Below are 10,196 nucleotides of genomic sequence, written 5' to 3' on the forward strand. Positions count from 1 at the left end.
CAGCTTTGGATTCTCTATCCTCTTCCCTGTCTGCCCCTTCCCCACTTATGTGCACACACACTCTCTCTCTCAAAAATAATAAAAAATAAGTTAAAAAAAGAAAACATGTTAATGAAGGGATTACATACAGAGTATGAGCAGAGTTAAGGGAACAAATAAGTAATGTTGAAGCACCTAGGAGGTAGCAACAGTGGAAAGCCATAGAATACAAATGTGTTCAACCCAGCAGATGAGGACAACACTCTCAGGGGTGGCAGAACAATGAGGTGGAAGAAACGTGGGTTCCTACATGACCTCTTGAAGCCAAGTCCCCTTGCCTATCTGGACTGCCCATCTATCTCTGTACAGCAATGTGAGAGAGAAATAAACATTTGTCCATTTAAGCCATTGTATTTTTAAGTGTCTGTTATAATAACCTAATCTAATGCATTCAAAGGCCAGTGTGGTTGCAATACAGAGAGTGAGGGAGAGAACATTAGCAGATGAGAACCTGTAACCACAGGGCCTTGTAGCCTTGGGAAGGAGTTTGGATTTTATTCTATGGAGGATGCTTACATGATCTAATTTGCATTTTTAACATTTTTAAGTTTATTTATTTGAGAGAGAGAGAGAGCACACACACATACACGAGAAGGGGAGGAGCAGAGAGGAAGAGATAGAATCCCAAGCAGGCTTAATACTGTTAGTGAAGAACCCAATGCAGGGCTTGATCCCACGAACTGTGTGAGACCATGATCTGAGCCAAAGTCAAGAGTCAGATGCTTAACTGACTGAACCACCCAGCACCCCCTTCGCATTTGTAAGAACATTTCCACTGGTATGTGGAGAATGGAATGTGGTAAACAAAAGGTGAGTCAGTGAGGGGATTATTCTGGTTGTTCAGGAAAGAGATGCTAGTGGCTTCGTCAAGGATAGTAGTGGCAGTTTGTGAGAAGTGGCTTCAATTCTGAGTATGTTTTGGTGGTAGATGATAAAGAATCACCTGATAACTTTGACTTTGAGGGGTTTGCATGTTCAGGAATAAATGAACAACATAACAATAGAACTATTATTGTTATTGTTTTAATAAAGTCTTTCTGACCCTGATGATATAACTTTTCCCTGCACAGGGTGCTGGTGGATTGAGTTAGGAAAGAAATTCATGTTTTATTAAGCAACTTACTACTTTGGTGTCTGTGCTCACGGTCTCAGATTGCCCCTGAGGCCAGTCTTGGGGAGAGAGTACAGCCCAGACCCAAAGAGGCCCTCATCACTGCGATCAGTTTGGCTTGCAGTGGGTTGAAAATTCACTCAGTCTGTATATCCCCATATAACACCTACTATGTATGAGGCAGTATTCTAGAAACTGAGGGAAAAGTCACAGCAAGACATATTATGTCACTCCCCTTATGTTGTTGCTCTTCTTTTTACTGAGATGTATAAAGAAAGTGAGGCATCTTTGTTTTCCTTTAGCTCATCTATCTTCCCCACAATCCTGCTGGGAATTCAGGACACTTAATTTGCTAAATAATAATACCACTATCTCTTCCCAGTTAAAAGCTCAAGCTCTCAGAATTCTGCCTTCCTGAGATGGATTATGGATGTACCTCCTGGTTTACTGCAAGAGGCAAGGTGGGGAGGAGGTATTGATGTTATGGGGTCCCTTGAGCCTGGCTGCTGCTGCTCTTGGACAAAATGATTTCCCTCCAGATGCCTAAGTGGGGAAAGAGTAAAGTGCCCCACTTTTCACTTTGTCTTCGGGACACTGTCCTAGACAATGGAGGTCACCATCTGTAGACCTCTCTGCCAGCTCTCCTTCCTCCTTCTTCAACCATCCATTTGCTTTTCCTTTCTTACCAGAACATCCTCTGGGCCTCCTCCTTTTCCATTTGGCCTTCCTTTCCCATTTCTCTGGGGCCATAAGGGAAGAATGACTTCCAGGTAGGTGTGACTGATGTACAAGTAAATTTTTAGTGTAAGTATGTTCTCTGCAATATTTAGGACATGTTTATACTAAAAAATCATTTGTTGCTTACCTGAAATTCAAATCTAATTTCTCCAGTAAATCTACTTCTAGGGAACTAAGTTATGGCAAAGAGCAATTAAAAACACCGCTGTACAATATTTTCAAAGTACTCTATTATGCCCCAAATGAGGCTTACCCCCTGCTGGCCTCTTGGCTGGACAGACTTAGAGGAGCTTCAGAAAGGTTTTCCTCTACCTCCTCCCTAGCAAAGGCTGTTCCAGTTCCTTAGAGGAACTCATCATGTGTGTGTATGGCATGTGTGTATGAGATGGAGGGTGGAGGGATGGTGAAGGAAACCACCTTTGGCTTCCTGCCCTTCACCCCTCAATCTCACCAGGCAGCCCTCCTTGGGATGTGGGTAGCCCTATTCTGCTAGCAAAGTGATTGCTTACCTAGAATTTTTATGAGGACATTTTTATTGAGCTATAATTGAAAAGAAAAAAATTCCAAGACATTCCAGATTTTTCTCATAAGCCTCCTTCAGAAATGTGTGTGTGTGCATGCATGTGTGTGCATGTGTGTGTGTGGTGTGTGAGTGTGTATGTGTGTGTGTGTGTGTGACATTTAATTTTTCTCTCTTCTCTAAATTATGGACCAGAATGAAGATGAGCTGGGAGTCTGGAGAGCCTGTAAAACTCTTTTCATTAAGCAAATATTCTACTGTTTGGAGAATTGGGGTTTTGTGTAAGAGAGCTGCATTTGTCATTACAGCCTAGTATCCTAATGTAAGTTTACAACCCTACTTAAGAAACCTGTAATAGAATACAGAGCCTGTTATGTATGTAAAACTGCTTGGTAAAAGTTTATAAATCATACAGATTTATTTTAAAGAATGCGAAACTAAATCCAGATGATGGCCTTTTAGAAACAGACTGGTTTTGAATACCACATTGTGCCCCACTGCTGTCCTGAGAAGCTGCAGGAAAAGACTACATCTGTCCTGGGGTCTCTGTGACCAGCCCTCTCACCCTCCCCATTCAGGAAAGATAGAGATCCAGATCTTCTTTCCCAACACCCTGGTTGTTTCAGCAGGAAGGAAAGAAACTCAAGCTTTTGTTGAGCACCTACTATGTGCTAAGTGCTGGGCTCCTTCTCTGTCTTCATCCTCACAACAGACCTATGCAACGCTATTATCCTCTCCATTTTTACTCTTGGGGAATGTAAGGTTCAGAGAGGTCAGCTATCTGTTCAGGCTCACACAGGTTGTTAAAGGATGGAGTCTGAGTGAAAACCTAAGTCCACGTATATCCAAGGCTCCTGTTCTTCCCATCTGTTCTTCCCATTATTCCACTCCTACCCCAGGCAGTTCCACATGGTGGTGGTCATGGTGTATGTTATAGTCTCCTTGGCTAGACACATATTGCCACTTCTCAGGAGGGACAAAGCTGGATTGGGGGTGAGAGAGGGCAGGCCGAGCACCTCTGTACAGTGGCCATTTCTGGAACAGTCCTGAATTCACTGACCCACTGTCCTGCCAGATGGACTCATTCTTGTCACACCATGGCTGTGGTCTTATTGAAGTTCATGAAATGAATAGATGAGGTTCTTTGGGGCCAAAAGGTAGACTCAGAATCAAGTGACCTCAGAGATTCATTGGAAGAACACACACTTGAAAACAAGGATCTCCTGGAGAATGGGAATGTCTCCCAGGATATACCGTGACTCTGGTGCCCAGGTTAACATGGGGTCTCCTCAAGTTCAGGCTTGCTCCTCACCCCGTGGCTCTGGCTTTCTTTAGACTCGGCTCTTCTCTGCTTGGCTTCTGCCTTCTGACTCCGTCTGCTCCTCTACCATCTGACTTCCTCTCTTCCTCTGCCATCTGACTCCCTCTGTTTCTCTGCTTCGAGACTTCCGCTGCCTTACAGCTCCTGCTTCCTGACTTCTCTCGGGGTACCTCTCCACTCATCCTGCTACCGTCTCCCACTCAAATTCTCCAAAAGAGAGGACCTTATTGGGTCAGCAGTCTTGTCTGGGAAAGAGCATCCATCAGTGGCAGCCTCTCATATCAGACCACCCCACAGGCATCTCACTACCTGTGGGTCAGGAGACTTAACAGTTAAGGCCTGATTTGGCTGCAAGTAACAGAGACTTGAAAAATAGTGGCCTAAACAGGATAAGCCTTTCTTTCTTTAGTAAAGGAAGTGTGGAGGCAGAGGCAGTCAGGACGAGCAGGGAACCCAGCCAGTGCTATTCACATTTAAGGCAGCACTGTGGAGAGGAGAAATCCAAGGACACTCTCCTTCACCCGTTAAAGAGACATATCAGAAGTTCCACACAATAATTCCACTTATATCTTATTGGCCAGAATGTAGTCATTTGGCCACACTTACCAGCAAGGGAAGTTGGGAGAGGTTCTATGTTAGCTGGGTACATTTCCAGCCAGCTAATAACTGAGGTTCTTTACTAAAAGGGGAGGATATTAGAAGCAAGTAGAAGTCTGTGCCCAGGTGCCCATCCTGATGTAACTACCTATAGCTAGGACAGCAGAGCCTTATTGTAGAGAGTATGTGATGCCAGGAATACCTGAGAAAGGACTACGTGCCAGTATTGGCATGATGGGGCCCTTGCATGGCTGGTACAGGGTGCATATCTTTATTTGTGTGGTGTGGTCTAAACGGAACTAGAAGCATCCCCTCATATCTTCTCCCAAGTTTCCCCTTAGTTATCCTATCTGCAAGTTCACCATTCAAGTAAAACAATGGCTTCCCCCAACATCCCTTTTAAAGCCTGCACATGATCCTGGGAAAATCAACCTGTACTCAATTATTTATGTATTTTTTTCATGTCTGCCTAAGCAGCAACCCTCATCCCCAGTCACTGCCAAAGTCAGGATAGCCCTAGGAGGCAACAGCACTAAGCCAGAATCCTGGAAAGCTTGATAGCTAGTCTTTTGGGGTCCCACTTGTAGGTCCCAAGAGTCCCATTTTAGGCCCAGAGGATATAGGAAGCAAAGCCCAAATACCTGTAAAGGGATGTGAAAAGGGAAGGACACACATATGGGCTTATGAAAGGTTCTGAAGTGGCAGCTGAGGTGCAGGAAATCTCAGAGTAGGGGAAATTCTAACAGCCCTCAAGGAGAGAGGACCAAGCGGACCAGATATCAAATGGCTCAGGAAGCATGGATAAGGAAGTTAATGCAGAAGTCTGGGGGAATGAGCTGGGAAGAACAGAGTGATCTGAGGAAAGTGAGAATACTGATAGCTGGTTCCTCTTGCCTGCCAGAGAGGGCAGTACCTGTGGAGGTGGGGGTGGGGTATTATTTTCCTTTGAGTTTTCCTCAAACCAGGTTTCCCCAAGACCCCAATGGCTGCAGAGTCCATACTGTGGCTGCCCCCCTCACCCTCCGTGGGGTTGGAAATGGAGGAGGCAGCTGTCTAGATGAGGCTGAGAGGTAGAGGCCAGTAGATCCACAGGGACCCCTGTTAGCCTGGAAATCCTGGGCTCCTCAGCAGGAGTCTGTTGGCCTGGTAGGTAGGGTGAGTGGAGCTTAGGACAGAGCTTGGGAGAGAGGTGCCCACCCTGCCCATCTCAAGGCCTTTGCCACCAGTATTCCCCTTGAGCCCCTAACTATCTTCCAATCTTGAGCGGGGCTCTGAGCAGATGTAAGACAGAACTCTCTTGTCCTCTGTCTTCCCCTGTAGATATGGGAGCTCATCTTCATGAACTCTGCAGCAGTGGAATGGAATAATGTGGCTGTTCTGTCCCTCCCTCATTCACCCCATTCCTCCAGAGGCTAATTTGGTGTTCAAAAGCCAGGGCTTTTGGTCATAGGTTCTGCTGCTGTGCCGGTTATGTGTTCATGCATAATCAACTATCCCAAAACTTAGTGACTTAAAACAAGAGCATTTTCTTATATCTCATGATTTTATGGGTCCTTAATTCGGGCAGGCTTGGATAGACTATTCTTCTGTTCCATGTGACATTGATGGAGGCCACTCAGTGGTATATAATAGCTGACAGACATGCTAGTCTGGAGAGTCCAAGATGGATTCATTTAAATATCTAGTGCCTTGAAAGGGAGGCTGGAAGGCTAGACTCAACTGAGACTGTTGACCTGTTTGACTACACATGGACTCTCTAGCATGGTGGTCTTAGAGCAGTATGACTTCTTGTATAGTGATTCAGGGCTCCTAGGGTGTTCTCAGGGACCCAGGCAGAGATTATAAGGCATCTTATGACCCAGCTTCAGAAGTCCCAGAATGCTACTTCTCAAAATTCTATTGGCAGGCAAGTCACTAAGGCCAACCCAGAATAAAAGTTCAGGAAGTATAGTATGACCACTGTCAGCTGAGTGACCTTGAGAAAGGTTACTTAAACCCTTTGAGCCTCAGTTTTCACATCTATAAGATAGGAATACTGTAATAGTATCTACCTCTTATGGCCTATGAGAATTAAATAATTATATGTCTAATCAACAACTGCTGTCTAAAAGCCTGCTTATGATCACCAGCATCTGCAGTTTCCTCTTCTTGGGTACCGTGCTAGACTACATTTCTCAGCCTCCCTTGTAGTTGGATGTGACCATGTGACTGAGTTCTGCTCATGGAACTAGAGGGGACAAGATATATCTGGCCTCTACATCCTCCATGCTTGCTCCCCCTACCCTCCATGCCCCCATCAGCCTGTGTTGCAAGGAAGAAATAAAGTTTGCTTGTCAGAGCCATTAGCCTACCCTGACTAGTGCAATGATACATACTAAGCTCTCAATTAAAATTAGGGGTCCTCCTGGGGCACCTGGTGACTCAGTAGGTTAAGCATCCTACTCTTGATTTCAGCTCAGGTCATGATCTCATGGTTCATGAGATAGAGCCCCACGTCCAGCTCTGCGCTGATAGCCCAGAGCCTACTGGAGATTCTCTCTCTCCTTATCTCTCTGCCCCTTGCCCACTCACTCGTGTGTGCTTGTGCATGCACTCTCTCTCTCTCAAAATAAATAAATAAACATTGAAAAAAAAATAAAGTTAGGGACTCACCGGCCTAACCTCTATACACCTGTGTTCTCATCTGTACAATGGGGGTGATGTTAGGAACCTACCCCATAGGGTGGTGAGGATTGGATGAAATAATATATAGTTTGACTTAATGGCTTAGCTCCTCTTTGATCACAATGAAACGTCATCATTACCTTTCTCTTGAAACAAAATTATGTGAGTTTGCAGTATTTTAGGTCAGAAGCTAATAAAAATGATACCATTTTAATTCAGAATACGTCCTAAAATCCATTTGATACGGGTTTCAGAACCTAAATATATAGAATAGGATGTTTCTAAGTTTAAAAGTTAATTTATTTTTGATGTTTTAAATTAGGAAATATTTTAAGAATACAAAAGAAAAGATGTAATAAGCACCTACATTCCCACAACTTAATATGGTCAAATCTTAACATTTTGTTATATTTGATATGTGTTTTTTTTTCATAAAGAAATAAAACCCTATGGATGAAACTGGAAAAATAAATGATGTCTCATTTATTTAGCATAGTGCTTGACATATGCAAAGCAGTCCGTAACAGTCAGAAAGTTTTTTTAACTTTTTATTTTGAAATAATTTTACATGTATAGAGTTATAAAGATAATGGAGACATTTCTTGTATACCCACCACCCAGCTTCCTCTGTTAACCTCTTACATAACCATGACACATTTATCAAAAAGATTAAAATTGTCGTAACACTATTAACTGCAAACTTTTCCCAGATTCTACCAGTTTTCTTACTTATGTCCTTTTGTTCCAAAATACTATGTGGCATTTAGGTCAGCTAATTTTTATTTTTCATTTAAGTTTATTTATTTATTTTGAGAGAGTATATGTGTACACGAGTGGGAGAGGGGCAGAGAGAGAAGGAGAGAGAGAGAATCCCAAGCAAGCTTTGCACTGTCAGTGCAGAGCCCAACGCGGGGCTTGATCCCACAATCTGTGAGATCACGACCTGAGCCAAGATCAAGAGCTTAACCAGCTAAGCCACCCAGGCGTCCTGTTAGCTAATTTTTAATCGTTCATTCAACACTCAGAGCACTGCTAACTTTTAGTCCAACATGCTGTTCTGTGTAGCAGATGATGCCAGGGGCTCATGTACTATGTACTGTGGCTCTCATTTTGGGGAGCTATCATTTTGGGGAGCATTCCACCTGTTGCACAAAGCACTTTCTATGTTCCCCATGTGATCCTTACAATAATCCTATATGTTGGCTATTATTACTCTTACATCACAGGTGAGGAAAATGAGGTATGGAGAGATTAACTGAGGTCAGACACCTCAGGTAAAGGGCAAAGTAGGATTTGAACCCAGCTCCAAAGTCATGCTCTTAACAAGACCCCCACTGCCCTAGAGAAGAAGAGGAGCAGATGCATCATCATAGACTTCCCAGGGCAAGTGTGGCAGGCAGGAAGTCTTCCTGATGGAGGTGCCAGTCTGGAGCTCCGCCTCTATTTCCTCAGATGCTCTGGGGAATGTTTGGCCTTCCTACCACATGCCTCGTCAGGGCTTCCCTCCCTCTTTTCCCTGCAGCCCCATTTTCTGAGCCCAAGCCTCAGAGCTCCAAGATGACCTGCTGTAACTCAAGCCCCAGGGTGTGGTTCTGTCCTAGATTCTGGGCACCCCAGCCTAGTTAGCAGGGACAGGCTGCCCACACTCATAGACCCGGATGTTGATTTAGAGACTGACTTCTGGAACCACTATTTTGGGTCCCGCTGACAGTGCATTAGCAAGAAATAGCAACAAGGGCTGAGTTGTCAGGCAGAGGGGAGATCCACGGGAATTGGGGGTGGGCAGGCTGGTCTACTGAGCAGGGACTAGCTTTGTCTACTCTGGAGAATTATAGGCCCCACCAACCCGAGAATGAATCGAGAACAGTTTTCCATCCCCAGATTGGAGAGGTGCCCTGCCTGGTTGGGCACAGCAGCAGCAGCCCTTCTGCAATCCTCCAGCTGGGATGTATGTTTACCCTTTGGAAAAGGCTCAGAGAGCACCTGAGGTAGCCAACCACCAGCCATTAATGGGACCAAGTGCTGTAGGGAGGAGAGCAGGGAGCTGGCAGGGCAGTTCCTGCCCTTTGAGGCCAGAGCCCAGAGGTCCCACATCCCTGCGGCAACATTCCAACCGCGTTTCATCTTCTCTGAGCCTTGGGTTGTTCAATTTTAAAATGGGGGTGTTAATCCCTATGTCTCAGACAAGGCAGCATAGGTTTGCTCAGTATTATGATTTGCAGGAGGAGGAGCAGGGGCTAAAACACAGCCTGTGCTCAGCTCACTCAGACGGGCACCCTGACCTGTAGCTACGTCTGCTTGGGAGAAAGGGACACCTTCTCCTCAACCAAGCCCAGGAGCAATTATGCCTGAAAGGTTGGTTTGCTCCCAAGGGGGGACCTTGTCTGATTTGTACAGAGGAAAAGCACTTGCCATCTGGAAATAGGCAAGATGGCAGAGAAGGGCAAGTACCCCTCTGCCCAGAAGGCAGAGCTGGCCCCAGACAGTGTTGGTAGGGAGTGAGGAGGCAGGGTCAAGGTGACCAAAGAAGAACAAGATGTGCTGGGAAGAAGATGTCAGGGTGCCCAAGTGGTGAGCATGCGGGCAGAGCTGGGGGAAGCAAAGGTACCCTCTGGAGGCAGGCCTGCTCCTGGGGCTGGCTGGGACCCACTCCCCCTGGTGACCCCCATAGAGGAGACCTGGTGCCAGCAGTGCCAACCTGTAGTTGTGGTCCACACAAGCACAGAGTTATGCCTGAGGGCAGGGTCATAACCAGGGTGTGGGAGCCATGGGAGCTTTGAGACCATGGGAAGAAGCCTGGTCAGAAACAGACCGTTGGAAGAGAATGATAAGGCACCAGTAAATTATGATTCAGAGTGACAGGTGATGTCACAGAAGGTGGGTGGACATTTTGGTGGTTCGAAGAGGAGCACTTCTCTCAGGTTTGGAGGGTCCAGGAGGGCTTCCCAAAAGTAACTGCTAAACTGAGACCTCATAGAGACCCCAGTGAAAGTGGGGGAGGGTGGTACACTCAGGTGGTACAACCTGAAGCATGTTTCAAAGTGCCAGAGGTAAGAGAATGTGGTGCATTCTGGAAACTGCAAGTGGATCTAGCATTTCTTAATTACACAGTGTGTATAGAAACAGAATTACAAGAGATAAGGCTAGAGATACAAGAAGTTTCTCAGATAATGAAGCATCTTTATACTTTGTCAAGGTGTTTGTAC

This window comes from Leopardus geoffroyi, chromosome D2 (genome assembly GCF_018350155.1).
Source record: "Leopardus geoffroyi isolate Oge1 chromosome D2, O.geoffroyi_Oge1_pat1.0, whole genome shotgun sequence".
Lineage (NCBI taxonomy): Eukaryota > Metazoa > Chordata > Mammalia > Carnivora > Felidae > Leopardus > Leopardus geoffroyi.